This window comes from Eschrichtius robustus, chromosome 10, assembly GCF_028021215.1.
Source record: "Eschrichtius robustus isolate mEscRob2 chromosome 10, mEscRob2.pri, whole genome shotgun sequence".
Classification (NCBI taxonomy): Eukaryota; Metazoa; Chordata; class Mammalia; order Artiodactyla; family Eschrichtiidae; genus Eschrichtius; species Eschrichtius robustus.
Window position 1 is genome coordinate 40,890,508 of NC_090833.1, and position 26,751 is coordinate 40,917,258.

Below are 26,751 nucleotides of genomic sequence, written 5' to 3' on the forward strand. Positions count from 1 at the left end.
TTTTGAAATCATTCTCGGTATTCAAATTCTGTACACAATTTTGTGAATCAAAGGAATTTTGAAGATAAAAGGACCAGAGAAATGATACCTTCATGAAATTAGTCAGGACAGGCACCATGGAAGCTCTGTAATTGGTTCTCTCCACATGTGAGTATTAAAACAACTCTCAACTTCATGTTTATTTATGCTTAGCTTAATTCTACATCTCATCTTCATCTAAATTTCCTCCTGAGGAGATTTTAAAAGGGGGATAAAAACCATCTTTAAAGGTTTATCATTTCATGAACAAAAGTACCATGTCAGACCTAGAAGAACGACCATAGAGTCAGTAGATGCTTGAAGGGAGAATAGGGAAGAGAAGGAAAGAATTCTTCCTAAAGATACGGAGAAGTAAATTGGGAGTTAAACTAATGGTCTGTATCAAAGGTTAGTCAACTTTTTCTGGAAAGGGCTTGACAGCAATCAATTTATTAGGCTTCGCAGGCCACATAAGGTGTCTACTGCATATTCTTTGTTTACTACCCTTTAAAATGTAAATACCAGTCTTAGCTCACAGGCCACACACACACACACACACACACACACACACACACACACACACACCGCAGGAAATGGATTTGGCCTGTGGGCGAAAGCTTGCCCACCCCTTCAGGTCTGGTCTATATAACTGCAAGAGAATGTGCTGTATTCCCATACTTTTTATAACCTAAAGACTATCACCACAACAATCACATCAACTTTGCGGCATTCTCTCCTCAGGGTGCACTCAACAGGAGCAGGAAAGGAGAGAGGAGGGTCTGCGTGGTGGGATGTGCAGCTCCACCTGCGAGGCAGTGCACCACTCTCAGACGCTGGAGCGTTTTAACTGTCATGATTTTAAGTGCAAGAGAAAGGTCATAAGTTGTCATCTGATAAATTCAGTTATCAGTCGGCTCAGTTTCACGACTTAAGTTGCGCCTAAGACACTGGACAAGAAATTGCTAGCTGACTGATTTGGCGGAGAATGGGCTAAAGTTGCCCGAACATTCTTCTCTCCCTTCCCTGATTTATTCTAGAGTGTAACAAATGACTACTGTAACAGAGGCACCCTGACAGGAATACAGGAATGTTCAAAGCTGAAAAGGACAAGGCCTTTGCCCTCAAAGCATTCTGTCCATGAAAAAGTCAGAGATAAGATAAGTACACAAGTTCCAAGGCTGCGCTTAGAGACTGCACGTCAGAAGATTCTTCGGGGCCAGATGTGCTTTGGAATTTAGTATTTTGGGAATTTGAGAAAGGCAGTAAGATACATTTACTGTAGCAGGGTCTGGGATAACACCCCATAATCAAACATTAGTAATTCCATAGTCAATTCTGTTGTTACCAAATGAGATACCAACCAACAAACAAACAAACAAACAAACAAAACACCCCCAAAAGAAAAACTCACTTTATTTCCATAAATTTTTGGATTTCAGAGTAGTGGACAGGGGAATGTGGGCCTGCCTCATCTTACAAGAGTCTGAAAGTTCATTATACCTTTCGCTCTTGTTTAAAATAAAGTTTTAACTTAAGAAAAACCACAGAATATGATGATTCCCCATCCAAACTAAGCAACTGCCAACTTCTGCTGCACTAGGATGGCCTCCTGTACAGCACCAGGTCTTTACAACAACAGGTTACCTGAGATGCAGGTGGGGTGAGTTCAAGCTAACCAAGATGTGACACTTAATAACATTTTCTTACACCACCCAAAAGTCAGATAAAAATCAAATTTTAAAAATACATAAAATAATCCCTAGTAGGCAGTTAATGAATCCTTGGAAAGTATGTAGCATGACTTTCGTAATGAATTACCCATCAAATCACTAAATACCTGCGGCTATGTGGCTAGAAAAGGCAATATGCTTTTAGAAGGGCCACCTTAACGTGGACATTACATCCCCAATTCCCAAGAGAACATGTTCCAACACCTGATAATATGAAAGCTCGAGATCTTCTTGTATATGTCCTATCGCTTGGAGGAAAGAGTCTGTGCCCAATTGACCTTTGCTTCTGCTACAGCACGCTGTATGAAGCAAGCACTTTCTCTAACAAATACCTAAAAATCTAACAGATATACAAAAGCTATTTTCATTTGTACACCTCAACATGAAAAACAATAAAATGTTTATCCGACTGGCAGATGGAGAGCTCCTTTCACCACAGTGGATAAAGTGTACTTAAAGACTCATTCTAACTCATCAATACATAATTTTCCCCAGATTAAATCTGAATTTTTACATGTAGACACAAGCTTGGAGAACTCCTGGTCCAACTACTTTGATGTTAATACGAAGTAAAAAAGCAGGTGAGGGACTTGTCCGAGGTCCTGCAGCTAGTAAGAGGAGAAGCTAGGATTACAACAAGGTCTGCAGATGGTTTCCAATTCAAGTTTGTAATGGAATTCTGCTGATAAATAAGTATGTTCACCCAAGACAATGTATACAGATTAAAGCCTACATATTATTTTTGGCTTTACTATACTAGGCGCACAGAGTCAGGACTATAAGGAAACAAAGGTTCGAATCATCAAAGAGCCAGGTGCACACACATAAGTCGATGAAAGTGATCATCCCTGGACCCAAGCGTCCTGGATCCTTGGTAAGGCTGTGCATGATTTCTTCTCTGCCTCATTTTTCATGTGTCTCAGAATATAGTTCACATATTTCCTACTAATTTCTATAACAGACACAGGGACTGTATACAGTATAAAACAGTTCTCTAACTTGTATAACAATTGCATCCTCACTACTCGCTTTGCTCACAAGTTACTGATTCGATACTCACGTTTATACACAAATAGGAATTCAAAAGAGAAGTTTTACTAAGAGCACCCAGTTAGGTTAATCTTTCAGTAATCTTCCCTCTGAAGTTTCTGAGTTTGGTAAATGTAAAGAACCTCTTACATTGCCCACTTCTGATTCTACAGGCAAAAGACCATCCATAATTGCCCTACAACTATACAGGTGTGAAATTAATGACAAGCCTACAAAACTCAGAAGCAGGATAATTACAAGGATGCCTCATCTGTAAACTTCTGGGATAGTACAGGCTCCACGTAAATTTGTTTCCAGAAAAGAAAATAAAAAGTTAAATCTATCACTAGTGACATATAAATTCAAAATACAGAAGGGTCTTACAAAAAGCCTAATGAAGATATAACTATACGACAGGTTATCAGGACCTGTGATTAGCAACTGAAAAAGTTCCCACCATGTCATCTTGTCCCATGCTGTTATCACAGTCCAGTACTTACAGGTAATTAAAATGAACATCTTGAAGGAAAAGGAAAGGACACCCTAAAATGAGGAAAGGCATGGAAATAACATGGACCCAATGCTGGCCCACAACATGTGCTCCAGATGCTCTAGTGGTCTAACTACTACTATTATTTCCACTGTGGTTATTTTTCAAAAGATGCAACAAACTTAATTAATTCTAGGCACTACAGCTGTAGCATGCAAGCAGTGTTTTGAATTAGCCAGAATACCATTTTGAATACAAGATACCAGCGTTTACTGAGAATTGACTAGAAGCCAAGCACTCTGCAAGGCAGTTTACACACACTGTCTCATATAATCTTGTAATAACCCAATGATATGGATAATATTATTACTGTTGTTATTATTATTATGAAGAATCTAATTTGGAGAAAGTGAGTTAAACTTGCTAGTCTAAGAAAGACTCTTGATTTGAACCTGGATCTATCCAATTTCAAACCCACTCTCCTTCCATTATACCATTGTTTGACTCATGGCTGAAACCATCATTGTCACATGGATTTAGGGTGGGAAATGTACCTTCAAACATAGGAAGTAAATTAAAACACTGAACAAGTCTTTGATCTTCAAGTCTGAGGCAGCTCCAACGTTTCATTTAGAATACCTGAAGGTATAGGAGAATAACACCTAGCTCCAATAACACACTGAGGCTTCTGCACACTAAAGTACTGCTATTAAATATTAAATAAACAAAATACTTCATCGGGCGTATCATACAGTACACCATAAACTCTAGGTCCAGAAGAACCTGAGTGGTCACGCAATCTGATGAGAAACCTGAGGCGGAGAGAGAATAGAGGGCATGTCCAAGGTCAGATGATGGTGCCAGATCTCCTGAATCTGGTGCTCTTTCTACTGTACCCCTAGTTGGCTTTTCCCCCCTGCTTCTATATATTTTAATTTAAAAAATAATAAAAAACACTCAATGAGTTAGACTACTGACCCAAAATAGTTTCTGTGGTAACAAAAGCAATAATTTATTTACCTTTTTTGTTGTGTCCTTTGCTAGAAAGACCTTGGGGAGCAAAAACAGTGAAGAGTCCCATTGACTAGACTATCTAAGACAAACATCAGTGGCAATTAACAGACTATCAAATATGACAGTAGAATAAAATGAGCATAAAATAGTGTTCCCTTCCTGCCAGTCTACCAGGGCAATCTAGGTTTAAGCATCTTGCATGATGCCTGTGATCCAATAAGATCAAAGTGGCTGGTATAGGAGTCTAAGATACCATCTCTCTCACCTCACTTTAGCTCTCTAATGTAAAGCTGAGAATTGTGTTTAAAAGAGAAGCAAATGACTAATCAGGATGGCACTGACATTGCTTAGTGAATGAAAGAGGGACCTTGAAAATGATCAAAGCCCCCAGTCACAAACAGCTGTTAATGACTATACACTCTGAATTTACAGGATAGCCTGATATCATGCCTTATTTTCATTTTAAATAAAAGTGCTTTGTTAAATGTAGGATAAATGAGATTCAATTTCTATGTCTTAATTCTTTTCAAGTAGATTAACAAATCAGCACAAAAAATGTTTCTGTCAAACCATAGGCCTCAATTTGGTATTCTAAAAGATATGCAGCCCTCAACTTAAGTTTCAGGTTATCCTCAATAAATTGATATAGCACTGGAATCAAGCATTCATTCCTCTGTGATTCCCACCCAACTACCCCATCTGTTCTTTTCTAAAGGTATAAGGGGGGGGGAGGGGTAGCAGCAGAGGGAGGGAATGGAAGGACTGGAAAGGAAAACTCAGCACAGTCCAAACGGGCCTCTGAGTTATGAAACACAAGAGGTCCCTCCTCAACCCTTCCTAAAGTTCCAGAAGTCAGCTGATAAGAACAACAGCCAAAACACAGAAAGCATGAGCATTTGTTTGTTCATCAGTTAAGGAAGAGCAGCAAGCATAAATAGACATAAACATTATAAATGATTACAGACACTTGAGTTAGAAAGTATTATCACTATATGCAGTGATTATAAAAAAACAAACAGGGACTTCCCTGGTGGCGCAGTGGTTTAGAATCCGCTTGCCAGTGCAGGGGACATGGGTTCAATCCCTGGTCCCGGAAGATGCCACATGCCGCAGAGCAACTAAGCCCCTGCAGCACAACTACGGAGCTTGCACTCTAGAGCCGTGAGCCACAACTACTGACCCACGCGCCACAACTACTGAAGCGTGCGTGCCTAGAGCCCGTGCTCCGCAACATGAGAAGCCACCGCAATGAGAAGCCCGCGCACTGCAACGAAGGGCAGCTCCTGTTCTCCGCAACTAGAGAAAGCCCGCGTGCAGCAACGAAGACCCAACGCAGCCATAGATAAATACATTTATTAAAAAATAAATAAATAAAAAACAAAACAAAAAACCCCACTCTTGCTTTCTCCATGAAATGATAATGGTATCAAACCATAAAACCCAAATTAGGGAATTCTGTTACTGTAAGAGTATTCTTATTAACCTCCAGCCAAGTGGATGAAGATGCAAGTTAAAGTCTTTGTCAGACTTCTCATCTGCATAAATATTAATCAATCAGACAACAGATTTTGAGTTGTAAGAGGAGAAGGATACAACTGTTGGATATGAGAAACTTAACACAAAAACACACACAGGACTGTGTGATGACATTCCAAAATGCTGTGAAATAAAAATGGCCTCGAATCATCATTTTGAAGGTCCACAAAATGTGAAATATGAAAAACACACACCTCCCCCTGTGAAGAGCTTAGGACATATGACATGTGACAGGTAAGTCACACAAAGGAACACATCACAACAGCATTATTACAGATACACAAAATCAGCATCTACTGAGTTTGGATTTTTGTGGGTTTGACAGACAAGAAAGATAAGAAGCTCATGTACAATTTATTAAGTGTATTTCCTAAGTGGCAGACACTTTGCTGGGTCTCCTCATACATGACTCTCATCCTCACTCTTAAAACCCTACACCAAGTAAGGTACACATCCAGATGAACTTTACACTGACCCTAGGGTAGAGATGAAGAGGATGGGCTCTAGGGACTAACTTGGTTCTAATCAGCTCATCTGACAGATTACCTTCTGGGTGACCGTGGGCAAGTCATTTAGTCAACTGAGTCCCACATTCCTCAAGCTAACTTGGAGATACTAAGTAAACTCCACCTTAGTAAGAGGTTTTGATTAAACAGAAGGATGGCTATAAGGACCTGGCCAGCACAGAGTAAATGCATCCTCTGTGCTGATTATTTTTATTATTATTGTCCAAGATCACAAAGCTAAGCAGGTGGCACAGTTGTCTCTAGAACCCATGACGACAGTGGTTACAAAGTGCATGTTTTCACTCTATACTAAGCTGCCTTCTAGCGATTTTCATCAACGTCCAGAAAAGCAGCAGACCACCTCTCAATTCTTCTCTGGGGAGGGAAGCCTGAGGCATGTGTCATACAAGAGGACTGCAGAAGGTGAGGGCAATTCAGAGGAAGATTCCAGGGTGTTGGGCCCAGGGACAGCCAGAGGCACGAGCCGCCAACCAGAACTGCCCAGTCTACAAAGCCATCCCTCTGAGGAAGGCAACACAGCCAGGATTGGAAGCAACTGTCAACCAGGGCTCAGAGGCAAACACTACTCACAGGCGACAATGGCCAATCACTATAAATTTTGAGCCTGTGGTTTTGGTCGCTGACAATAAGTAAAATGTAGATTATACTCGAATTTTAATTTTTTTTAGGGGAAAGTTATGCATGAAAAACTTTCTAGATATAAAAATAAGAGAAACTAAAATATGCAAAGTAGGGAATTAGACAGAAACATTTCATTTGGGGTGGATCCCTCCCACCTTAAAAGCAAATACTTCAGGGACTTCCCTGGTGGCGCAGTGGTTAAAAATCCGCCTGCCAATGCAGGGGACTCGGGTTCGAGCCCTGGTCCGGGAAGATCCCACATGCCGAGGAGCAACTAAGCCCGCGCACCACAACTACTGAGCCCGCACGCCTAGAGCCCGCGAGCCACAACTACTGAAGCCCGCGCACCTAGAGCCCGTGCTCCGCAACAAGAGAAGCCACCGCAATGAGAAGCCTGCGAACCGCGATGATGAGTAGCCCCCGATCTCCGCAACTAGAGAAAGCCTGCACGGAGCAACAAAGACCCAACGCAGCCAAAATAAATAAATAAATAAATAAACTTATAAAAAGAAAAATTTTTTTAAAATTTAAAAAAAGCAAATACTTCAATATGGACTTCTACAGAAAATAATTTGAAAAGGAAACAACACTTTAAAAATCATATAATATATTCCAGACGTAAACAAATATTTCTGAAATCACTTACTGCCAATCCACGTATATGGATTCTAGGAGGTTAAGTAAATCATGAAGGAAAAGCCTCCAAGACTAACCCACATTATTTTGCCTTAATGAGATTGGGTTACATTCAATATTGTTTTAAGTAAGTGGGTTTTTGGTTGAGGTCTAGAAACTGTGTGGTTATAGGGATATTTTTGTTGTAGTGGTACTTGTTATAATCAGATTTGATTTGTACATCTCCCAAAACAAATGTTGTGACAACCAGAAAAAAATTTCCAGATCTTAGGCCAAACAAAACTAGCTCTTTAAAACTTTCATTGCTTGTAGGATGCAAAGACTGTACAACTCTCTCTGATATTTATTCTGAATATCAGTGATGTATCCTCTACATTTTTGAAAGCCAAAGGCACATAATTTATAGCAGCGTTTCTGAAACTGTGCCCTTTTCACTAGTTGCTGGCATTTAAGGCATGTTTTCACACATCTTGCAATGTTCTAAGACCACCCAAATTGATTGGAATTACATTTTTAAAGCATTTTTAATTGAGTCCCTGCCCTGAGAGTGCTCTGTACGCCCCCCTGCCCTCACTTGTTCTTGTTTCTGTAACAGAACTCTAACTGTGGCTGTAGAAACTTTCCACTTAACCTAGACCTTCTTTTTAGGGTTTTCTGAGCTAGAGAATTGTATATTCCTTTTCCTTAACTTTTAAATAAAATAAATCTCTACAAAGAAGCAGTTGGGGTTTAGTTTTGATAACCAGAGAAATGTGAGTTTCCAAACCTGAGCTAATATGCTCTCAAAGTGGCGTCTCAGGTAGGAGAAAGGAAAAAGAAACAAAGACTCGAGAATTCTCAAGCATAGCTGACCCCACAAAAGCTTCTTGTGCCTTCAGTGGAGATGTCACTTTTCTAAAAACAAACAAAGGTTTGGTGATTGGTAAAAATGGGATGCCCCAAATAGAGCCCCTGTGGTTCTCAGGTCCTCTCTCTCAGAGAAACAGATCATCCAGGAAGATGGCTCTAAACCATCCAGATGAAGTAATTCTCAGAGAACAGTCATCCGAAAGACCCCTCAAAGGCTTTGCCAGACAGGCCCTGGCTCCCACGGGGAGCTGCAATCCTACCTGCACAGGGGCCCTCACTGCCCAGTGCCCACGGGAAGCCTGGCGGTGCCAGCACTCTCCCCAGGAGGGCAAGCACCCCCCCTACGCCCAGTGTGTTATCCTGCTTTCCAGAACTCTGGTCCTTCTTTCATTCCTATTAAGAAAATATGGAATTTGCTTGAACTCTGTTGGTACTGACTCTTCGAGTAATCTGAATTTGCATTCTGGGCACCGTCTCCCCACAATGGGAGGGGTTTCTCATTTTTGTAAGCTCTGGAAGACAGCTTTGCAGCAGCACACTTATCACCCCAGAAAGCATAGGCCGTATGAAATCTTCCAGGTTGACACTTTTATAGAGAAACTGAGGCTAATCCCTCTACTGGAAACACAGCGAACAGGTAGCACTCTGAGAGAATACTTCTTTTGTCAACATTCACCTTCAGGAGAGCACGCTCAAACAGGGGTGGGGCACAGACCTCCGCCTGCCCCGCGGGACCCAGGCCTGCGCGCCCCCAGCACCCCAGATGTTGCAAGCGTCCTTTTCCCCTCAGATGCACCCCTGCCAAAGCCCAGACATACCAAGACTGACTCTCACCTCGCGAGACTGCTCTGTGAACTCAGCCCGAAGAGAAGGAGCTGCAAATAAGCAGTATTACCGTGCGGGGATGTATGCTCCTTCCCCAAACAGCCAACCTTACTGACAGGCATTAGGTGCATGAGTAGTAAAATAATGAAAAGCACCGAGAATCTCGGCTGTTCGACAAGCACCTGTTGGGTATATCCTTCTCCCCAAACAATGAGAGGAACGCCGGAATTGTGACGGTTTACGATCCTGGAGGGAGAAGTCCATTTTACAGATAATCTGACATGAGAGTAAAAGAGGCTCCCTGCGAAGCGCAAGGTAAAGCGCGGGCCTCGGTGCTCAGGCCACTCCTTTGGCACCCGTCAGGCTAGTTAGTCAGGCTACTCAGCAGCTTCTCCTACCAGCAGAAGCACACAGCCCAGCACAACAGGGGAATGCCTTTTAAAACCGGAATACGGGCTGACAGGAACCCACAAGGTTCTTCCTGTTTGGTCTCCAATTTCAACTATTATGAGTGGCAAGTGGTTTTGGCTGTAAAACATAAAAGCCACGTTTCTCAGCCGAGGTTGAACTATCTGGAATCACAAAATCCCGTTTGGACTTAAAATATGTGCTCAGATCAGGTAAAGTTAATTCTCAACCATCTGCACGTACAAGATTCATTCTGTAGATTTTTTGCAGCAAAATTTTAATCCCAGAATAATTTCCCCCACAGCCTGGCACATTTCTAATTTGCTCCTTTCTGCTATCAGCCTGGTGTTTGCTTGTGGAATTCAAGTTAGTTTAAATATTAACCCCCCCCCAAGAATAAATGGAACCAAATTACTTTCAAATTATCCATACTGTACACTAAAAAAATAGTAAGATTCATTGAGCACTTACTAAGTGTCAGGCACCTTTGAACATTTACCTTTACCACTCCCCCCTGACAGAAAACAGAACAGGAGGGACGTAGCTTGCCCGGAGCCACAAAGCTGGTGAATGGCAAGAATGCAGGGTTTGAACCCAGGCCGCCTGACTCCAGAGCTTGAGTTTCTAACCAGCATCCCTGCACTGCCTTGCACCTGCCGGCTGGCTGGGGTTCACAGCGTGTCACGTGCACAGATATGGACAGGTCCCAACACCCACCAGCTTCTCAATATTGAGAAGTGTGGTTCAAACTGAGTGTACAAAGAGCCGCATTGAGTCACCCTTTACAAGGGTGTTAATTTTAGCTTTAAGAGCACAGCAAACATGAATACTGCTCCAGTAGTGAGTGGGAAAGGAGGGAAGAGATTTGTCTGTAAAACCGGTCTCTTCCAAAATATGTTCACCCTTGTGGCCCTGGCCACGGCCTGAGGGGTGCAGCGGGCCGATCTATTTGTCTTGGCCTAAGTGAATCTCTCTGGAACTCATTCCTTTCACTGGTAAGCCTTTTACTGTATTTTTGCCCAAGGTCTCTTATAATTTTGGATTCATGCTGAGTCAAGTCTGTGGAGTCTTAGTCTCTCTCACTTCTTCTTCTTGCTTGTTAACAATGAAAACTTCTTGCCTTACTGTCTTTCCACGTTTTCTAACTTGCATGATTTCCCCACCTCCTTCCTCCCTTGAAGACCAACTTCTGTCAGAAACATCACCTACTCGGTCACACAGATGCATTTTATCCCCACTCAGTACAGTCTTTTCAGGGATTTCTTCCTTATGAACTTCAGATCTAGGTCCCTACACCTGATTGCCTAGTGATGAAATAAACAAAATACCACCCCAAGTTGCTGCCCGGGGAGCATTCGGATTGCAGTCCTTTTTAACCAATTTGCCCATGAAGTCACCCCCCCCCCACCTCCCAACTGACTACTAGTCTCTAGGACTAGAGATGCTGCAAAGATTAAAACAATCTAACATTCCCACTTTTAACATAAACTCAGTAAATTCCTATTCTTCTCCACTTTAATTCCTTAAGATTTGGTCATATGAGGTACTGGAACCAAAGAACAATTACATAAAGGTAGGTCTATTCTTTCTGTCACTGGTAGAGGAGGAGAGTCCGACAGATAATGTTGGAGAACAGAACACACTGAAGAGGAAGCACCCGCCGCCTCCCTGCCTTGACACCGGGTGAAGCAGTACCAACAAAAGAACATCTTACTGACGGCACCCAGAGTGCTCCGGACCAAAACTGGAGACCAAACACACAGACATGGCTTAACAGAACCACTCCGATACATTTTCAGTAAACTTTCCATTATCATATCACGGAAACACGTTGTCCCCAAGGGTATTTCAACTTCCTAAATACAGTTTCTGTTTATCCTTGCCCATGTTTTATAAACATTTTTCTGGCCCTTACTATGTATTCCAAATCCTTTACTTGCCAGGAAGGCAAATTCTGTGACAGTTATCCACCTCCTGCATTGTGGTAAGGTTTCTGGTTGGTGTTTTTAGACAACTCCCGGAGACGTATTCAGATGAATTCTTCAGAGGGACCTTTCTCCAAAGCCCACCCACCTCCACTAACCATCTGTGCACTGAAAACACACTCTGCAGCCTTTCAGTCAACACTCAAAAGAGAACGTTCACTCCGAGGCATTTTAAGGGGGGGCGGGGAATATGCATACAACTCTCAGCCAAGAAGACCTTATATTCTGGTTTGCGATAGGGAAAATATATGCACAAATGAAGCCCGAGGAAGACCAAATGCAAAATGAAATCATCGTGCAGAAGGACAGTGGCTTCTCTGACACTCAATCATTTTCAGTCACACTATGTTGTCCAGTAACCTGCACTGATAATTTCTCATGAATAAAATGCCAGCATTATCATCTGCAGCTATGTTGTTGACATGCTTTTGCTATTTCACTAAAAATACCATTAATTTTCTGGCTTCACAACAGCTGAGCTACTCCCCATCTGAATATACAAAAGAGTATTTTGTTTAAACCAAATTAAAAGCGTTCCAGTAAATGACTTCCATTTTGCTAGCTATACTATTTTAGCATATACTGTTTTTCTTAATCCTCCCTACCTCAACGTCATGCCTGTCATCTCCCCAATCCAAAATACTTCCATTATTTAAAAAAAAATGTTTTTAAGCTGGGGAGGGGGAATCCAGAAACCATTTCTGTTATAGCATTCCTGGCCAGCAACACACCTGAAGGGCGTAAGTACAGAGTGGCTTTTTTTTTAAGATTACAAGACATGGTGGCCTCTTAATTCTCTCACCTCTGTGAGCCAAGGTACATAAACAGCAAACGATCTTCCGGGTGCCTGTAAAGAAAACAGTTCTACACACACACACCACCTTCCATTTCCCATCTAGATAAGTTCTGACATCCCCCATTTAAGTCAGAATGAAAACCACTACTACTGCCAAGCCCTCCTGGCATCTCACCACTTTATTTGTTCCCATTTGTATCTAATGCTTTTGTCAACAGTTCAACAAAAGTCAAAGCAAACAACCCACTGCAAACACTGGGGGTAACAGCAACAAGCATGAATCCTTCACAATTATCCAGCCCAGCTGCTCCGAGCTCGTCAGGGCTGCTTTCATTTACAACAATGTCAACAAAAGGCTGAAACCCAATAACTAGATGGGTCAATACGGCCACTGTATACCCTCCGCAGGAGGAGACGCTGTGCTCCTCCTTCCCTGCTTCAGCAAACATGTAGAATAACTCAGTCAGATGGACAAGTGCTTGTCTAGTCATTTGTTGTGTGAATTATTCAACGACTTTCCATGTAAACTACGAAACAGGGCTCTTCAAATATTTCCGTGGCACTTCCAGCTGTCCAACCATGGAAGCACATGAAAGGGACAAAAGCAGATGAAAACAGAAATCATGACCTAAGTTACTTCCAAGTGATAATCTTTGGTCTAAGAAAGCAGAGTCTTTACAAGTAATCCTTTTAGGTCTAACTTTGCTGGGCATTGTCAGTACAGGCCCACGCTTGCTTCCCTGTGGCCCAGACTGGGGGGGGGGGGGGGGGGGAGGGGGGCGGCCAGGGGAAGGCCCCTCGGCCATTCAGGGCTACCCATGATTATGGTGCTCCACTGTCTTTTACCTTCCTCAGCTTTAAAAGTTTCCCCCTGCCTTTCTCATGCACTGTGAACAGGTATGATATGCATTTATGATTTTTAATGGAGTATTTTAAAAGCATAGTTAGGCACGTGTTAACCACCCACAAAGCACAGTTTAAAAGTACAAAGCATGTAGTTAACCACCTACAAAGCATAGATTGTATTTGACAATGTCAATTTCCTGGCCTAATTTTGAATAAAATGTTGATGTTTATTTAACAAAGAATTACTTTGAGATGTAACAGTTCCAAATCCCCACTTCCCTTTCTTTCCTCTTAAATGTACAGGCTTGTGCAATCATATACAAACCAAACAGCTTGATAAGAGGGGCCTGACCTGGGGTCCCGGCCCCCATCCTGCAGAGCCCCTCCCTCAGGACCAAGGGGACGTGCCCACCCACGCCCTCTGCTTACCCGCCTCTAAACCATGAGCTGGGTACCAGGACCCTGAAATTTCCTGCCCAAAGGCTCACGGTCAGGGTCAACTCAGTCCTTTTTCCTGGAGCCTCCCAGAGGCAGACATAACTGTTGGTGTGGGCACACCTAGACGCGAGGAGGTCACTGGGGTGTAATGAAGCTTGACGTGAGAGCTGGGGCATCTACAAGAAAGTATGTGAAGGCCCATGTTGTCTAGCAATGAACTCCTAAGGAGCCTGAGAACTGTAAATTCAAACCTGGCCTTTCAGAAAATTATGAAGGTTATTTATTAACTGAATTTATAACTTTAAAATACTTAAACATATGGTAGGAGAGCCTCTATTTCTAATCTTTACCAGGCCCCACAAAGGCTAGGGGTTGGCCCAACAGGAAGGTATTGTGTACAGTTTTGGGAACCCCAACTTTTGAGACCACTCCTACCACCAACCGTTCCACTGCAATACTGTGTATAAGAAAATCACGTGAGAATTTTTTCCCATTGGTTTTTATAGATCCACATACTTACAACAGTAATGAAAGTATGATTTTATTTCTATAAGTATTTTAAAAACACAGTAAGAGTTAAAAAGTTAAAAATAAAATTCAAGGATTATTCCCATTTGCTGGGTCAGTACATACAGTAAGGATAAAATATCAGAATGCTGGAAACCTTTTCCTTTCTATATTATTTGTGTTCTCTTTCCTTTTCCAGCCTTCAAACATCCAGGTTACAAAATTACTGCTTTTAACACACTTTGTCAAACACAGATGAAGGAAAGAGCAGAGATTCAAACTCATTCAAACTCTTTTCCTCTCCTCACTATAGCCAGCTTACTCACTGCCATTTATTACTGTGGAATTTTCACTTCTTACCATGAGTGTGTAAGAATTTTTAGTTTGGGGCATAACGAATTGTGCTTGCAAAAAACAAATACTTGTCCAGGACACAAAAAACACAAGTTGAGAATTCTACTTCCTTCTAAAAGTCTTTAATATTCCCTGTAACTGTTGTATTTCTGAGGCTGCATTCAGGTAACAACTACAAAGTTGGTAACTTTAAAAAAGACTCTTGAAAGAAGAAAATTCCATCTGAATGGAAAAGAGGCTATTTACTGGGAGCAGCAACAGAAAACTTTTTTTTTTCCCTCATTCAGAGAAACTACCTGAAAAGCAAGTGAGTGGGCTGAAACACCCAGGAGTCTGATGATAATATTTTAGCTCTGTGGTCCAATTGTTTCACTGATTCCTACAAAACAGAATCTGAATGAGAGTAAAAGGCACCATCAAGATTGGGGAGGCTACAGAACTTTGCCACTGGCATTGCTGTTGGTGTTTGCTAAAGGTTCCCTGTCTGCATGTGTTTGCACGTCAGCCCGGGCAGCTTCCCGGGAAGACTGCCTTCAGAAGCTAGTCCTCCAACCAGCATAGACTCGTTCTATATGCACATTTTAAGAGAATTCAGGACTAACTGGAAGCTCAGAGAAATGAAGGGGAACAATCCACTAATGTATTTTATTCTACTCAAAAGACATTATATCTCAGTTCCATACTTTAATAGGAAAACGATTTGAGGAAAGGGATTGCATCTAATCTTTACTATGCACCCCCAATGACGCAGTGCAGGCCTATTTGCCCTACAGCTGCCAATCAATACCTACTGACTAACTTTAAATAGTTTATTCAAACTGCATTGCTCAATTTTCAAGTTCATCTATCAATACCAACAGGTTGCAAAGTCAGAAACCATTAAAATAATAATTTTTGCTCAGTTGTCTAACAGGAAATCAGGAAAATCTCTCAGCTACAGAGGTACAGCTGTGCCTTTTTAGTGTGCAAAGGAAAACATACAAATTGACAAATAGTTCTTCCTACTTAAAAGCCCCTCAATATTAGTGACAATCAAGCAAATCGAATGGACTAGCACAAAACACAGAGTTTCGTCTTCATACATTTATTAACAAAATTTCTCACCCTACAGGTTAAACGTAACAGACTACATCCAACGTGAGACATTTCATACGTAATATTCTTCTTTCCTCCCCAGAAGGGAGAAAGGAGGCTGAGAAAAAAGGGTAGAAGGAGAAAAAAGGAAGAGAAGGAAACTGAAAATGACAAGGGCGAGCAAATGATTTAACAAGGCAGCATCTGGCGCTGACAGGAGGAACGGGACACACACAGTACGTGGAGGGTACTGCAGGCTGAGGGAGGGGTGCCCGTCTGAAAATTGTGTTGGGGGCAAGAATTGAAGACAATCCCGTTCGGAGTGGGGGAGTAACTCCTAATCAAACAATTTCAAAGTATTGTTCCTGGATGTGTCTCCATTTAGTCATAGCTTGCTCTCTTCTCCCAAGGGCAAAACTGTCACCAGCTCAGTTTAAAATTTCTCTAAATAAGGTCAGACTAGGTTACTACAAGATTTTCTTATCAAAACAGATTCCAGCCTAAGCTTCAGGAGTCTCATTCTGACTAGTCCAATATGGTTTGGTTATAATCCCTGGTGCAGGACTGGGGCTGGGGCAAAGGGTGTGGAATAACTCAGACACCTTTCAAGTCCTGATAACTGTGGTATAAACACAAGTGATTATTTCAATTTTCTCTAAAGATTATTTTTTCAGGGCAGCCCAATAAACCCAATAGTGCCCAGATTTACTAGGAAATTTTTTATTCATTTCCCCATGCACCAGAAAGTAAGCTAATAACGTCCCACTGAGAGTGCTGTCAAGCCAAATCCCTGCACTGCTGGATGCACCACCGGGATAAATCTCCCTTCACTGGCTGTTCCAGCATCCACTTGAGGGCTAGGTCCTGGGGACTGCTCCAGATTACCCCTCCACACACAGTGTCACAGGCACAAGCCCGAGTGGCCCAATCAGTGCCAAGAAAAGAACAAACCAAAAAAGATTAATTCACAGATGTTCATGCATTGCACATACACAGTGCCCCATGGTCCGTTGCTAGGGCAACGGGAGACCACCAGTGCGCGCTTTATTGGCTTTATGAAGTGTGTCTCGGGGACTATAGTCCGAGAAATGCTGCATAATAATAGTGTGGCTTTTCTGAAGCCTTGTTTTCAGTGTTTATCCACATTTAACCTTCTGAGTTTTATAAAGAGCATCGTTATGCATAGCCTTCAAACCCCCCACCGCCACCAAACTGCCTCAACTTCCCATCTAGAAACATTAAAATGCATCTCCTGGGGGTCCACTTTGGGAAGATCCATGTTAAAGTGCTCAACCAATTCCACTGGGGGGGGGGGGGGAAGGCCTACAACCATTTAAAAGATCACTGTATTCGTACAGTCGACCATATCAACCACTTCGGAACAGTAAAGAAGCTACAAAACCAGAACACACACACACATGCCCCTTATTTTCTGTGCATCAGGAGGAACCTTGCTTTTGACTATCAGGGGTCGGTTTTCACCAGACGGAAGAGCAGAACCAGCAAGCCTTACCAGGCCAAAGTCTCTCCCTATATGACAGAACGTTCTGTGATGATGGCTCTCTTCCACGCCTGCACTGGTAGGGCAGTTATGACAGACAGCCACACGCAGCTACCGAGGACTTGAAGTGTGGCTGGTGCAACCGAGAAACTAGATTTTTAAATTTTATTTCATGTTAGCTATCTTAAATTTAATAGCTTCCTGTGGCTAGTGGCAACCATATTGGACAGCGCAGTTTTATTGGCTTACCAGACAACTACATACGTTTTGAAAAGTTCATAAAAACACTGTCTCTTCATGCTTTTAGTTTCTGCTTAATTCATAAAACTCTAACTCCGAGTAAATGTACACAGAACAGTATTCAGGACTGTGGCTGCCTCTCGCTGTGTGGTTCCTAACAGCCCCCGGGACTCGGTCTAATCAGCCTGTTTCTTTGTCCAACAGGCCCCGGGATGAAGAGTGACTTTCCTCCCTCCCCCACTCAAGGTGGGAGGTTAAAATCACAAATGTCACAACTCTCAGAGCAGTAGCACAGATCAAGTGTTAACCTAAAGGGAAGGGGTGGGTGAAGGGGAGAATACAGAATACAGGCTGGCGGGGACGAGGGAGGATCTGGAATGAAGAGGAGAAAAATAAAGCCAGTGAATAGATCAATAGAAGCAACAGCTTACATTCAGATTCACAGGAGAAAGAACACACCGAGACAATCATTTCCTGGGAAAAGCTCAAGCCTAATGAGAATTTACTCTGCTCCTTTATGTGACAACCAGCCCTTTTGTGGCACGGGCTTCCTGACTGACAGGAACCCGGGGCCCCTTAATAGGATTTCCATATTATTTCCAACACCTGCCCAGAAGTTATTTGTTTACACTGAAGGAGGCAAGATTCTCAAATCAGACATCTGCTTCTAGTTCAGGCATATCTTAGGAAACCATCTAGAAAGCAGCTTTGTTACCATGGTGACATTCTTATTTTCCTCCTTTGGTTGGCTCAAAACATTAGCATTTCCAATTTTATTTTGTTGTTCAAAAGGCCAAATGTCGCTCAAGAAAACAGAAGTTTAAAGAAAGATAAATGAATACTCAAAAATTTCTAAAATTATTAAAATGACCATAAGGAAGAATAAATAAAAATGAGGTATTATTATATTGCCTACTGGCTTCTCTCATTGGGTGGCATCACTAACCTGTTTACCTTTCCTCCCCCTCCCCTCTCCTTTTTCCCTTAAATATCAACACTCAGCAACTTGAAAAGTACCAATTTGGGGGCGGGGGATTCATGAATCCTTAGGGTGCGATACAATTATAAATAATGAGTCCAGGGCTTCCCTGGTGGCGCAGTGGTTGAGAATCTGCCTGCCAATGCAAGGGACACGGGTTCAAGCCCTGGTCTGGGAAGATCCCACGTGCCGCGGAGCAGCTGGGCCCATGAGCCACAACTACTGAGCCTGCGCGGCTGGAGCCTGTGCTCCGCAACAAGAGAGGCCGCGATAGTGAGAGGCCCGCGCACCGTGATGAAGAGTGGCCCCCGCTTGCCGCAACTAGAGAAAGCCCTCGCACGGAAACGAAGACCCAACACAGCCATAAATAAATAAATAAATAAAAAATAATAATAATAATGAGTCCATTTTCATGAAAAAGAATTCAAGCTCACCCTACAGCCATGGTGAGGGATCGGAAAGTGTAAGCTTTTCATGAACATTAGTGGTTGAAGAAGGGATGGAATAACAAACAGTGTGAGGGAAGAAAGGCAGACTGCACTTGAGTAGATTTCATGCATGTGTATGTTGCTGTTTTCCCTTAGGGGTGGGGGGAGAAGGGTACTTAGCCACCAATTACAACTATCACATATAAACAGAAATTAAAGTGACAATACTAGTAGTTGACACTTAAAATGCTTTTTTAAAGTGTTAAAATTTATTACATAACTGAAATATTTGGACTGGTTCTGAATAATGAATCTGATAAAGTCATATTACTTACTTTGTTCAGTTTTTAGATTCAAAGTAGAACAACCAAGTATTCAAACTCTAAGATTTAGTTTTGATTTGCCAGATCTAAGCAGCATTTAGTCTTGAAATATGATTTCATTAGTTTCATCTAACAGCAAGTTTATTTAAAAGGATCCAAAACTCTTAGAGCAGGTATTAGTCAGCCCTTAGCGAACTTCCTTTCCAGTCCTCTTTCATGAAGCCCGAATTCTGTTCAACCCTGTCCCAAGGCAGCTGCCATGGTAATTACTAGATATGATTCCTCTTCACGTCCAAAATTACAGCCCTTGTTACTGCGTGGCCCCCAGGTGTACAGAGTCTTTAACCCAGAAGATATTTGAAGCACTTCAAAAGCACCATAAAACAAAATATACAAGTTGGGTAGAGTTAAGTGTTGTAGCAGAAATAATTCAAGAAATAGAGAAGTGACGATACTGAGCATCCCCCTGGGTAATTTTATGATTTTTCCAGAGTGGGTTATGGTAAGTGTTACTATATAAGAATATAAAAAAGATTATGAACCATTCTTTCAAATAATTCTTTTGGAAGAATTATCTACATTTTGAGAAACAAATGCTTTTGAAATTCAAACGCCAGTTTAAACAAATAAATATTGAGCCCCTTTAAAACTGAAAAAAAAAAACATGTTGAATAAAAACTTTATGATGTAATATTTTTGCAAGAGATGAAATGCATTCTAATTAAGAACATTAGAGACATTAAACATGGGGATGAAAATGTCTGCTAACTAAGAGGGTCGGTTTATGGAGGAAAAGAATTAAACTGCCCTTGCCAAAAATCAGCTGGGGAAGGCAGGCCCCACAACCAGCCCCGCCCCTGCTAATTAATATTTGTTCTGCCTCAGTGATTGATGGAGACAGCCCCACCCCCCCATCACTAATCCATTCATGCTCACCACCTGAGGACCAGCTATGCCCTAAAGATATTTATTCATCTGTTCGACAAACAAACAATTATAACATATTTTCTGGAATTAGGGCACCTGTTACATTTCACACAGCTTACACGCCTAGAGGCAGGTATCAATTAATACTGAACAAATTACTGCATCATAAACCCATAGAACAAAATTCCTCATTATTCTGTGATAAGGTAACTCTAAACAGGAAAATACATGGCGGAAACAAATACCTCTACAACGAAAGAAAAAAGCAAGCATAATGCTGAAACACTTAATTTTAAATTACCATCTTATTTTGGAAAATTCCAAGAGTTAAACATTAAATCCTTGAAAGGTATACTTTAGAACATTAAACTATTCCCCTACCACTCAACACCCAAAATGAAATATAATTACCACTGTGTTTATTTGGCTAATGGTATGGCCAACTTTATTGCTGAAACATACCCTATGGTATAAGATGTGTACTGTAAAATTCATTTATAGGACAGGACTGAGTAACATAAGAAAACATCTACATTCCAAATGCCTGGGAAAAAATGCCTGGAGTAGTAGCTTTGAGATCCAGGGAAGTTAAATGACTTGCCCATTGACACACAGCTGACCTAGAGAGAGAAGAGAATCCTAATTCTATTACAATTCCCTTCTTACTCATCCTTGATTTGTCCTCCTGTACAGTTCCACCAAGAAGATAAGATTCTTGCCCTCAAGGAGCTAAGAATTTAGTGGGAGAGACCGATGTTGTGCTGGAGCACGGGGCATCTAGGACACTACACCCTTAAGGAAATAGATGTACTTAATATATTTTAAAAACCCTACTTGGAAATGTATTTTTAAAAGCCTAGCTTAAGCAATATGTATGTTTGGAAAGTGAAGCTGGATTGCAAATACATCACAGTCTGTGTTTGAAGGCAAAAGGATACAAATAGAATTCTATTTATTGATGATCAGCATACATTTCTAAAAATTTTACTCCCCGATTATTGGTAAACTTCACTGAACTGTTTATCACCAACATGTACATGCAAACCTAGACGTCATTCTTCTCCCCATTCTCTCATGATAAGAAAAAGACTCTTCCTAGTACGATTCAGCAGAAAGTCCTCTTGACACCACTGGGAAGCATGCAGAGACATCCAGAATATGGGCCATTCGTAGGAAGGCTGGCCCAGGTTCTTCAACAAATCAGTGGCACAGGAAAAATTTTAAAAGGAGGGAAACTCTTGCAAACCAATTATTTGAAATAATCGAAGAAGTCTGCTTATAGGCTCGATATTAGAAGCTATCAAGGCATTATGTTTATTAAGTGATTAAAGGCATTATGGTTACTAAAAAAATGTCCATTGTTTAGAGAAATGTGTTCATTTTAGGTAATGAAGTACATAAGGGGAAAACGCATGCTGGAATTTGCTTCAGAATATTTTAGCAAAGAAAGAAAGGAATCGATTAAAATGTGACTAAAAATCGATAGCTCTTATACCTTGATGTGAAGGATATGGAGGACCTTGGCACTATTATTTCTACTGCCGAGTATGTTTCAAATTTTTAATAACACAGGAGGAGACTGAGCCACCCAGGAAGCTTTCCTTTGAGGATGGCAATGGCTGTGTGACCTTGGGCAAGGCCTCAACACCTCTAAACCTTTCCTCATATGTGATATGAAAAATAAATCAATAAACCTTTCCTCACCACCTACCTTCACAATGAAATCTGAACTATGAGCTATACATGCTCAGAGATCAGTGGGGTTGACTAGGCAACTAGGGTCCACAGAGGTTAGAGTGGATAAACTGGAGTGTCCAAGTCACAGCCCTTAATGGCATACCTTCTTTTCTCAGATTACTGATGACTAAGGGGAAAATAGGAGCTAGTGCAAGCCCCACTACAGTTTAGTTTGTCGGTAGTGTTCGGGGTTTTTTGTTTTTTGGGGTTTTTTGATTATACCTTCTCTTTATAGTATTTTATGGATTTCAACTCTAGGCCTTTGTCTTTATATAATGTGTCCTTCTAAAGTCTCTAGGCAATTAATCCCACCAAGCTTTGTCACCAAGGGTTAAGATTACAAACCTTCCTATCTCACACAGTTGTTATGGGGGAAAGGGAGTGAGTGTTAAAACCGAAACTGCCTGGGCCAATTATTCTCTCTTCTACTGGCCAACCTCTCCTCCTTCAAGTGGTTTCTTCTCTGCTTTCTCCCACACAGGACATGCAAGGGGTTAAACATATTAAAAGGCACACTCTTTTCAGACTGATATTCCTTTGCAACAGGAAAAAGAGGCAGAGGGGAACAAAAGCCAAGTCACACAGGTCACACAAGATCCTGGAACAGAACCCTTCCCCATTAAGTCTTGATGTACAAAGTGAAGCGGCAAATAGAAGTAATCATTCTGTTAATGCAAGCTAAAAACCCACCTTCACCTGTAACACCCAACTAATGAGGCAAAAGTGCTTTCTTGGCCCGAATCATACACTTCAATTTGAACATAAAAGGAGTCTTCGTCTAATTCTCATTGATAAACCCTTATTGCCAACAGAGAATAACTGGAGAGACAAGAAGAAAAGCACCGTATCATGTTTTAGTTATCTACATAGAATAAACACCAAAATATAGCTACGACAGAATAAACAGGCATTGCCATAGATACAACTAATAAGCAGATCATTATGAAAACCCTTAAACAAAAACAAAGAATCCATGCAGGACAGGGTTGGGGGGAGGGGGGGGGGGATATAGTATATATACCCACAGAAGAGTATTTAGCTTGAAAAATATCTATATGTAAATTTTTTTAAAAAAGTGCACTATCCATACTTATACCAGCAAAAATTACAAAAGCTATAAAGTTCAGTATTGGTGGATTGTGTGGAAACATACTCAAATGTTGCATATGGCATTTTTAAATGTTGCAGCGCTCTGGAGATTAATTTGGCAACGTACAAATCACTAAAAATGATCATACTCTTCGATGATGCATATGGCACTTTGGGGAAGACAATCCAACGAAATAATAAAAATAAAAACACCACCACTTAGAGGAAAAAAATGGACTTATGCTGTATTTTACAAATAAAAAATGGCAAATCCCTCTCAGGACTGACTTGAGGTTACTGCATTCAGGATAAAAAACAGGATACGTAATATACATAAGAAGGACTTAGGAAGTAATAATAAGCACAATAATACCAACTTGGGAGAGGTCATGGAGCTAGTCAATAGTTGGTGATAGTGAATTCTGCCATTTATATTCAAGTTGGTCTTGATTTTGGTGGCTAGTTTTTGCTAGAAGGTGTAGACATTTGGGGTGTAATGAGACTAATTTCTCAATCTCAGATTCCTACTAAGTTTTAGGCAATCTGGCCTTCACAGCTCTGAATCATGTCAGCCAATCAGGTGGAAACGGAGAGTGATGTGAGGAACCTAATGACTCCTCTTCACGAACTGGGACCTCCAGCAACTAGGAAACTCCTGGCAGCATGTGGGAATGTCTGCTCTCTCACCACTTGGGAGCCAACCCATTTCTACCCCTCAGCCCACAGGAGGGATAGGCAGTGGAAGCTTTCATTACCTCAGAAAATGCTTCTTTGGTTTCACTTATATCCTTTCAAAAGAAACCATAGAAGAAGTTAGAAAGTCCCCACTCAGGAAAGAGAAGTAGGAACCTATTTTGGGCTTTCCACCCCATCGGCTAAGGGGAGAGTGGACCGTGGTCTGAGTTTCCTGCCATTTTCGGCCCCAAATCCGAGGCTTAGTGTGGGCACACGTATGGGGACACTGGATGGCCGAGTAACAAGCAGGCGCCTCGGATCCTTACTTTAACAGCCCTAGAGCACACACCATTCTGGTTTCTCCTCACTAAATAAAACGATTCTTGGGCTCCTACAGTGCTTGTTCCTGTAGGTCCATATTTACATTCTCCATCCTTGTTGAAAAACTTCAGATACAGGTCTGTAAATAACAGGCTTAGGAATGAACTTGGCTACTGGAGCTATAGAAAACAAGGTCAATAAAGCCAATAGCATTTGGTTTAGTGGTCACAGAACTTCCGAGAAAAGAAAAGGAAGAAAAAGGCCCAACATTTTAACAAGGGAATTTCTTTCATTTTTACTTGATACCTAAAGGTAAAGCACCTTAATTACCTGAATCTTTACAGTAAGTTTAAATTTATATTTTATAAGCTATTCTGAAATCTGCCCTGTTTAATAATCTGTAACGTCAAAAAAAAAAACAGTTTAAAGTGTCTCTCACAATTAAACCCATCCACAACCTTGCATAAATCAAAATTTTGCTACCGTAACAAAACGTTACACTGGGGCTGTATAACATTGCCCACATCCTCATTACATGCAACACTAATTACTACCAGCAGATTCAGAATTTTCTGCACATTAGAGGCTTTTAGAGGAGCTATAAAAAATTTCAGGCACCATTAATTTAAATTTGTATTGAAATTTCCTTTTGACAGATGGCCAAAAATTACTTATTATTTAGAGTACCAGAGCTGCCTGTTTGCACATTAGAAGAGGAAAGGGACAAATTAAAAGCAAGAAGGAAATCTATGTCACGTTCATTACCTGTTAAATGTTAAGGAGCGTTATCCTGCAGGAATAAATTATTTCATACAAGCCCGACTCCAGCTGCAGGCAACTGGCATGCTCCGGATGATAAAAACCATCTCTAGTCACACAGCAGACAATCATAAAAAGCCCCTCTTAACCAGGAACCACTTACGGGAGGATGAGGACGACCGATGGAACAAGCAACTAACTGCTTCTCTGAGCATCAGAGAACACATTTACAAAAATTAGTGAACTATTTCACCTTGCAAAGCCACAGGACAGCCCCAAACCTGACACAACACGACTTCAAATTCAAGAACGGTACCCCCAAAAATATCTATTTATAGCTACCAATCCATAATAAATCAAGGCAAAATCATCCGTCTCCATTTCCTTTTGTTTTTCCCCTGGCTTCCAAGCTATATAGATACTCACTCCCAGACTCATCCTGAATGATTATAGATGATTTCAAAATATACCCTACTCTGACGTGAGGGACTATAAAATGTAATTGACACAAAAGTGTGCACTGGAGTATAAATATTTTCACAGTCTTCTGGGAGTGGGGCATGAGAGGAGGCTTTTGTTTAGTTCGCTGGCCTGCCTGAAGGTATGTATTTATCATATGAAGCAGGGAATGTTTATGTTATTGGCCTCAGAATAACTAGACAGGCTTTCCAAGGGCTGCTACCAGCAAATCTTGGTCAATGCATCTACTTACTACTTCCTAAGTACATCTGTGTGGAATACTTACTACACTCTGATTAAGAATGCTTTTTAATTTAGGTACTGATGTTCATATTATACAACAAAGTACACAGCTGTAAATGCATAATTAAATAATTCAATGTGTGCAGTTCCAATTGTAAACGTTGACATTTCTATGGGTGTGCAGATACCCTTTCAAATTACAAAGATTCTTGAAGGGTAAAATAGATACATTTTATTTTCCACCATTTAATGACTTTGGGGAAAAAAAACCCCTACTTCCCTTTTATTATAAAAGGACGAGGAATAAAGAGGCATTCAAAGTGACAGCACAGGTGGTTTCAGGGGAAGATTTTAGTCTCCGTATACATAACTTCATTAAAAACTGCAAGAGAGGACTTCCCTGGTGGCGCAGTGGTTAAGAATCCACCTGCCAATGCAGGGGACACGGGTTCGAGCCCTGGTCCAGGAAGATCCCACATGCCGCGGAGCAGCTAAGCCTGTGTGCCACACCTGTTGAGCCTGTGCTCTAGAGCCCACGAGCCACAACTACTGAACCCGTATGCCACAACTACTGAAGCCTGCGCACCTAGAGCCCGTGCTCTGCAACAAGAGAAGCCACCGCCATGAGAAGCCCGCGCACCACACCGAAGAGTAGCCCCCGCTCGCAGCAACTAGAGAAAGTCCGCGCACAGCAACGAAGAACCAATGCAACCAAAAATAAATAAATAAATAAATAAATTTAACAAACCAAAAAAAACTGCAAGAGATGTAACTGCCTATGCTCCAAAACATTCAACTGTTGTAAAATACAAGAAAAGGAATTGACAGCATCTGTGCTTTGGCCAATGCTTGAGAACTGCCCTTGCTTTCTAATCTATACAAAATACAACAGCATGTGTAATACAATTATCCACAATACAGTAGCATATTTACATTGTGCCTGGCTCAAAAGTTACCAGGCAATTTCATATTTTACTCATTTTCTGCCGTGGTAGCCTGTTTTTCTTGTTTGCTTACTATATAAATTCAGGCATCCTTATCATACCCCATTATGGTATTACACAAGCACATCCAAATCATCAGGCCCTAACTACTTTTCCTCTTTCCCTACAACTTCTCTATAAAGAGATAGAGAAGGCAGATAAGACAAATGCAAAACCTAAGGAGAATAACTTGCTATACTGGAAAACAAGATGTCATTAAATTAAAAAAAAAAAAATTCTTTCTGGTGAAGAAAAATGCTCTTAAATGTTTCGATAAAGAGTTTTGTAGGATGGAACTGTTTCCCAAAATGTTTATTTCCTTAAAAACCAATTTTTTCCCATTATTATTCACCTTATAGCCAAAGCTTAACTGAAGAAAAGCCGTTATTCTTTTTCACATGGCA

At 41.3% G+C, this 26,751-nt stretch overlaps 1 protein-coding gene across 5 annotated transcripts in view; it reads right to left on the reverse strand.

Annotated features, from left to right (window-relative positions):
- The window catches only part of LOC137769946 (transducin-like enhancer protein 4), a 145,301-nt gene that overhangs the window by 46,413 nt on the left and 72,137 nt on the right, over window positions 1-26,751 (reverse strand). The window lies entirely within an intron of this gene.